General features: G+C 43.5%; 1 pseudogene; it reads right to left on the bottom strand.

Annotated features, from left to right (window-relative positions):
• Positions 1–426: 426 nt before the first annotated feature.
• Positions 427–545, bottom strand: LOC111731099 (annotated as a pseudogene).
• Positions 546–6,087: the final 5,542 nt, after the last annotated feature.

Here is a 6,087-nt window from a genome sequence, read left to right as displayed (position 1 = left end):
AAATAATCCTGTAAGTGCTCATGCAGAGGGAAAAATCTACAACATCTCTGAAAATGTAAAAATGGAAGAGAGATTCCATGGAATGTTGGGACGTGTTTACGTTGGAGAGAAAAAAGCTTCTGTCATAAAACAAACTTGGGAAATGCTGAATAAAGAAAAAAACAAAATCTTATACTGAGGCTTTTTCAGGGCTTTTAAAATGTTCGTGCATGTTAAATTAGTGATATTGGCAAGGTTAGTTTTCCAAACGTATTTGATGATGATGAAACCTTTTTCCATAGATGGTGTGGAAAGAAGGGTGCTCGGCGGAATGAACTTTGGGGACCACTCTTCTGCAGAATTTTTTTTTAGGCGAGGCAACCCTTGGTTGACCTCACAGATTGCAAGGACCTTGTCAGCTTACAATCCCTTATTTTTCATTTTTTATGCCTACAGCACCTGGTCTTTCTAGGTGGCCTCCCATCCAATTACTAACCAGGCCCGACCCTGCTTAGCTTCCGAGATCAGACGAGATCGGGCTTGTTCAGAGTAGCATGGCCATAGACTCTTCTATGGAATTTTGAGTAATCACGGTTGTAACCTAAAATTTCAACAATCTGCCCAGGACATTCAGACATGAAGACAACAGAAAAGCTTTTCCTACATGACTGAACTTACATGCCATGTGTGGCTCCACCTTTCATGAGGGAAAAAATGCTCAGAGATGCACTCTTAGCAAGCCAGAAAATCAAAATAAGCAAAATCATAGCAAACAAAAAATCAGCCTGGGGAACTTGTATAAGAGACCTGGAAGTAAATGTAAAAATCCCGTTAGACATGATTTTAAACGTATCTGTCAGGGTCCGATTGTACGTGTACTTCAGGGTCCGGTCACGAGACAGAAACTCCATCCTTCCCCTGTTGGTCCCTGCCCCAGGGGCTGACCCCACAGATGGCACTCAGACCCAGGCTCCCTGGAGGAGTCGTGGGCGGGAGCCTGAAGGCGGGGAGGAGGGAAAGATCAGCACATCCTTCCTGCTTCCTCCCTACTTTTGTGTCTTCTCTCTGGCAGTGGCAGGATCCCCAACTTCGGCTCTCTCGCCTAGACCTATTTCTCCAACTTCCAGCTTTCTCTGGGCTTCGGTCATACTGGTTCCTCCTCTGTCCCCGCAGTTATGGGGATGGTAATGGCTCCTGGTTATTGCTAGTTCCAGTGCCTCACCTTATCCACACCTCTATAAGGAGACCCTCATGAAAGTCTCTTTATTTAAATGATCTTGGGTGAGTGTTTCCTGCCAGGACCCTGGCTCGCACACTTCTCAATTCTTTTTTATAAAATCAGAATAAATCTGATACTAAAACCCGACAAATGACACAAAGAAAGACAGAATGAATGAATGAGTCATACACTAATCTCATTTATATGATGGAAAGTACTAGATGTACAGTACGAATACAAATTTAATCAGATAAAGTCCAAAGTAAGTCTGACAGTATATTAAGAGAATACACCCTGAGCAAACATTCCTGGAATGTATGGATGATGCTATATCAAAACTGTCATAAACTGGTTAACCACAGCAATAGATCAAAGGAGCAAAAGGGTATTTTACATGCTGAATCAATGTTTGGTAAATGTCAACAACCATTCCCGATTTTCTTTTAAAAAGCTCTAGTGAACTAGAAATGGAAGTACACTTATTTCACATGATAAAAAAAATATTAACTCTCAAACCCACAGCCAACACCAAGAATGAAGTACAAGAGGCATTCTCATTAAATTTGAGAACAAGACAAATATTTCAACTATTTTGTTATTCAACATTGTTCTAAAGATCTTAGCTAATGAAATTAGGCAGAAAAAAGTATAAAAAGAGAACAAATCACAATTATTTGCAAATACAACTACCTTCTTAGAAAAACTGGGAAAAGAAATACAGAATTATCAGAATAGATTTTAGTAAAGTGGCCAGTTATAAAATGACTACAGCAAAATTAATATCTTTTTCACGTCCTAATAACCTGTCAGAAAACATGATGGAAAACTGTGATGTATTAGTTACCCCTTGCTGCATAACAAATCATCCTAAAATTTTAGTGGTTTCAAACATTTATTATCTCAGTTTCTGTGGGTCAAGAATCGGGATGTGGATTAGCTGGGTTCTCTGTCTCAGAGTCTCTCACAGGTGCAATCAAGTCGTTAGCAAAGACTGTATTCTCATCTAAAGGTTCAAGGGGGGAGCCTACTCGCATGGTTGTTGGCAGAATTCCGCTCCTCATGACTGTTGAGCTGAGGGCCTCCTTTCCTTGTTGCTTGTTGTCCAGAAGCCACCCTCAGTTCCTTGCCACAGGGGCTTACCATAAGACAGCTCATAAGACGGCAGCTGGTTTCTTCAGAGAAGACAAGTGACGACCAGCGGGAGAGAGTTCTAGCAAGACAGAAGTCAGTCTCTTACCACCCAATCTCAGTAACATTCAAACCCCCTCATCAGAAACCCAACTTCCAATAAATTAATGTAAGAGACTAATAATGGCTGATGGTTATTGAGTATCCATATGCACCAGACTCTGCACTAGATACACCCCTATGTCATTTCTTTTAAATCCTTATCAGTATTCCTATTTTACAGGAAGAAGAAAAGCACAATGAGCCACACAGCTCACAAGGGCTGGAGCTGAACTCAGGCCCTCTGAGATTACATAGCAGAGATAAGACACAAAGATCTGTGCTCGAGGATGTTCGTTACAGCATCATTTATTGGAACAAAGAAAGTAAAATGAAATCAACAACAAGGGGTTTTGATTAAATTATGATTTATCCACATAATTCAGTCATTAAAAATCTTGTTGAAAAAACTAGTTTTTGATGTAGCCAGGTGCTGACATAGGCAGAACTTCAAGGAGCTCCCTGTTAGAAAGTGCCAGCTGTTGTGATGTTTCATCCTTCATGTAGGTGGTAGTTCCACAGGTGCATTCACTTTGGGATCATTCATCAGGCTATACGCTTTGTGTACTTTTCTGTGTGTTTGTGACAGGAAAATTTTTTAAAGTTATTTTTTAAAATGTCAGTCGCCAAATGATTCTCTTCCGGGGAGAACACAAAAAAAGTTTGTAGAGCGTGTCTTCTGAGGTCAGAGAAGTCCCTGGAGTCCCGCTTGGTCATGTAGACATAAGGCTATAACCACTACCTGCTCCACCAGGAGGAGTTGGCTACCAACCTTTTATGGTCAGAGAAAGTCTGATCCTTCCAACACCACAAGAAGTGGCTGGCCTCCTGGGTAGATAGGAATGAGGCAACCCACCACTCTACCTTCCCATCTCAGCCAAGACACCCCAACTTAGATCTGAGCTTCCCAAGTCAGAGTGAAACTAAAGATCTGACTGTAGGCTCAGGATCCCGGTCCAGTCCTGGAGGACCTGAGGTTTTAATAGGGGAGGAGCTGAGGTTGAAGCCTGGCCTGAGCCGTTCTCCCACCCCAGACAGAGGACACTGAGGGGAACAGTCTTGACCCCCTCCTCATCTGGGTAGACAGGAGCTCCTGTGATCAATATGCATAGTGGAAAGAGAAGTAGGTTGTGACAGTTACCCTTTCTATTCTGTATTCTAAATTTCATATCATTGATGTATTTCTTTTGTAATCTGAAATAAAAAGCTATAGAAAATTTTAAGGACGAGATTGCTAATATCTTGTCTCCAGTTCTTTTTCATCACCCTGTGGCTTCTTCCCCTTCCAGACCCCAGATGGGCAAAACTAAACTCCTGGAGGATTCCTGGGGATAGGGGAGTGAGGGTCACTTACACTAAAGTACAGGAAAGAACCTTGTTTTGTCCAGTCCTGTGGCATACAGTAGGACCTTAATTCATACCTATGAGCCTCATCTCATCTCATCTCATCTCATCTCATCTCATCATCTCTTCTCATCTCATCATCTCTTCTCATCTTCAAAGAAACACCCTTCAAATAGAATTCCCATGTCAGACTCAGTGCCTCAGAAGTTCACTGGAGCACAGTGCCCTGGGGCAGAGCTGCATCCTGGGGAGACAGCCCCTTCTGTCTGGGCAAGGCTGTCAGCAATGGCCCTGAGGGCTGACCACCTACTATCCCCCACCTCCACCCCTGCCCAAATCACCTGCCCCCACCCCCCGCCCCGCACCAAAGGGAAAGAAGCAAACTGCATGTGTCCAGCAGAAAGCAGAGAACAAGCCACCTCATAAAGGTGACACCAGGAAAGTCACAGATGGACAGGGATGGACATGGATGGTCAGAGACTAAGGAAAACAGAAATAATGCAGGACAGGGAAAATTCCCCTGAGTGGGCCTGGGGAGAGAGAGAGAGAGAGAGAGAGAGAGAGAGAGAGAATGAGTGAGTTAGTTCTTGTTGAGCGCAGGAAAGAATTCAAATGCACACCAGAGTTAGCGTCAAACAGAAAGTTTATTAGAGAAGCGTTAATGCTCCAGAGCATGGTCTCCTCTCAGAAGCAGAGACTCAGAGAGATTCAGAGAGACTCAGAGAGACAGAAACAGTTGAGATGGGGACAGTGAGACGGACAGAGAAAAAGACACTGAGAGGAATCCTGAGTGTTAAGGGGCAATTCAGTTTATATAACATTCTTAAGTTTCTTATGAATTACAGTTTAATAACACTTCACCCATTTTCCTTTGATAGTACGGGCATACAGTGTGAAAGGATAAAAGTATGTAGGGTGAAAAGGTAAGAATATGTAGCATGAAATGCCTGCTGGCAATTCCCAGCCTTTGATCCATAGGTTCCCCATGGTTTTAGCCATAGGGAAAGAATGATTTTATTTTGTGTAGTATAAGACTTAAAGACTGTTTTCTATTCTAGGTATGGGTAAATGGTTTGTTAGCAATTCCAGCAGAAATCTTCCTTTGTTCTGCAAGTTTCCTTATGGTCAGCCCATAGGGACGATCAGCATATTGCAGTCTTTGAATATAACTTGATTTAACTTTTAGTTCTCTTACCTTCTCCCTACATTAGAAATGCCTCTCAGAGGTCGCAGAGAAGCAGCACAATGTCTTCACCTCCACGCAGGACTCATCGCTCTGTTCCTTCTGTTAACTTGTGTCAGCCTCACTAGCCTGCGAGCTCTTTGGGGACCAGCAGGTCTGCTTCTCTCTGTAATTCCCACAGCCAGCCCAGGTGCCCAGGGAACACTCGGACAGAACATGCTGACTGAGGGAGTGAATGGGCAGATGAAGGGATAATTGGGAGAAACATCAGCAGACAGAGACGGAGTAAAAGAGATGTGGAAATGCAGAGATTGCAAGACCCAGAAACAGAGTGGGACAGACAGAGAAAAGGAAGGGAGGAAGGGAGGCAGGAAGGAAGGGAGGGAAGGGGGGAAAAGAAGGAGGGAGGAAGGGATACAGGACAGGGCAAACTTCCCCTAGTGGTGGGGAGACCAAGCCCTGCACCGAGAGAAGAGGATCCTTTGGTGGAGAATGGAGAAAGAATTCAACACACAAGCCAAAGTTAGAGTCAAAAGGAAAGTTTATTGGAGAAGGGGTAATGCTCCCGAGAGTCTGGTCTCCTCTCAGAGGCAGACAGTGAGAGAGACTGAGAGAGACTCAGAATGGACAGAGACAACAGGGATGAGGACAGTGAGAGAAAAGAGTAAAAGCACTGAGAGGGACTGAGAGAAGGACACTGAGAGTGCCCCTAAGTGTGGGGAATTCAGCTTATCATTCCTATGAGCTATAGTTTAAAGACTGTTTACCCATTTCCTTTGATATAGGCTTACAGTGAGGAAGGGGAAGAGTATGTAGCGTGAATAAGTAAGAATATGTAGCATGAAAGGCCTGTTGGCAGTTCCCAGCCTTTAATCCATATGTTCCCTATAGTTTTAGACACAGGAAATGAACAATTGTGTAGGTCAGCCACTTAAAGACTGATTTTCCTGTTTCCCCTTCACAGGTGTGAGAAATGGGTCGTTAGCAATCCCAGCAGAAATCTTCCTTTGTTCTACAGGTGTCCTCTGGCCTGGCTGATCAGCATGTTGCAGTCTCTGAATGTAGCATGATTTAACATTTTAGTTCTCTTGCTTCCTCCCTACACTAGAAGGAAGGAAAGAAAGAAAGAAAAGAG

Source organism: Pteropus vampyrus, unplaced genomic scaffold (genome assembly GCF_000151845.1).
Source record: "Pteropus vampyrus isolate Shadow unplaced genomic scaffold, Pvam_2.0 Scaffold10, whole genome shotgun sequence".
NCBI lineage: Eukaryota > Metazoa > Chordata > Mammalia > Chiroptera > Pteropodidae > Pteropus > Pteropus vampyrus.
The sequence above is the reverse complement of the archived record's forward strand: the minus strand, read 5'-3'. Positions and strand labels throughout refer to the sequence as shown.